The sequence below is a fragment of the Dendropsophus ebraccatus genome, chromosome 14 (assembly GCF_027789765.1).
Source record: "Dendropsophus ebraccatus isolate aDenEbr1 chromosome 14, aDenEbr1.pat, whole genome shotgun sequence".
Lineage (NCBI taxonomy): Eukaryota > Metazoa > Chordata > Amphibia > Anura > Hylidae > Dendropsophus > Dendropsophus ebraccatus.
Window position 1 is genome coordinate 37,831,225 of NC_091467.1, and position 1,805 is coordinate 37,833,029.

Consider the following 1,805-nt stretch of genomic DNA (forward strand, 5'->3'; position numbering starts at 1 on the left):
TCCACGCATATTGACCTTACTAACCCGGAAGCCATCCGCGAGGCCTTTGGTAACTATTTCTCCAACATTTATGAATCCCAGCCCTATGATTCACAAGCTACTTGGTCATTCCTCTCTAACCTTTCCATACCCACTCTGCCATCTGATGCAAAGGAAATTTTAGATGAAGCTATAACAGAACTGGAAGTTAGAGCCACTATTAAGCGACTGACCAACAGTAAAACACCAGGACCAGATGGACTGTCCGCAGAATACTATAAGATCCTAAGTAAAGATATAGTACCCTCTCTCACCAGACTATTGAACAGTGTCTACCAAGGAGAATCCCACCCACCTGACTTCTTTGCCTCACGCACAATTCTCATCCCTAAACCTAACAGGGACCCAACACTGGTCACGTCCTATCGACCAATATCCTTGCTAAACCAGGATTATAAAATCCTCACAAAAATACTTGCAGATAGATTACAACAAGTCATTGGCCTGTTACTGTTACAATCACAGCTAGGATTTCTTAAGCATAGACACTCCACCCGAGGTATCCGTCAGGCAGTAGCGGCCACTGTAGCAGCCCAACTTCCACACTTCCCCACCATGATGTTATTAGGACTCGACGCAAACAAGGCCTTCGACTCAGTTGCCTGGCCATTCCTAAATACAGTCCTGAGACATAGATCATTTGGAAATCGCTTTTTGTCTTTCCTATCCATCACTCAACAATGCTTCCAAACTGTATAGACCGTCAACGGATGTAACTCCTCCCCCATAGAGATCCACCGTGGTACCCGACAGGGATGCCTCCTATCCCCCCTACTGTTCAATTTATCTATTGACCCCTTACTACGGCGTCTTCATTCTAACACCCACTACACTGGAATTAGCAATGGGAATTCCCTTTGAAAATTGCCTTTGCAGATGACATTCTTTTGTTCATCTCAGATCCTCAAACCTTCCTGCCCGCTATCATGTCGGACCTGTCGGTCTATGGGCCTCTATCGGGCTTTACCATAAACACCAGCAAGTCCTCAGCCCTCCTGTTAAAAGGACCCACAAAACAGTCATGGACAACACAATACGACTTTCATTGGTGCACAACCTCTATACCCTATCTAGGAATAATCACCAGAAAACCATCCCAGCTTTACATCCAAAATATACGCCCTTTCCAGAAATATCTGGAGACACAGCTAACATGGAAACACTTCACCGTCTTCTTCATGGGTAGAGCCAACCTAATTAAGCTAGTAATATTCCCTAAATTACTGTATATCCTACAATCTCTCCCACTGCTTCTTCGAGCCAAAGATGTGAGGATCATTAACGCTCATTTCCGCTCATTTATATGGAACCGCAAAAGACCCAGGATAGGACTTCATATACTCCAAAAACGCAAGTCACACGGAGGCATCAACTTCCCCAATATCTTGCTATGTAACCTAGCAGCACAATTAAGAATAATAGGGGACTGGATAACACAATCCTCGGTCTATACGGACTCCACACTTGGCCAACAACAGGGCCGGCCTTTGGGGTGTGCGACCTGTGCAATTGCACAGGTTGCCTCACTCCCGGCCAGCTAGGGGGCGCTCTGGCAGATAGAGAGCTGCACTGCACATCTATGGACGTTAGATGTGCTGCCTGTCTGCTGGAGCGCCCTTCCAGCTGGCCGCCCGCCCTCTTTTATGCCTGGTGGGCTTGCTGAGGGCCCCTGCTGGATTGAGGAGGCTCCAGCAGCTGCCAGACAGAGGGAAGAGACCGGCTCCATCCCCCCTCCCCCTCCTGCACTCTCCGTGGATGCCCCCCCT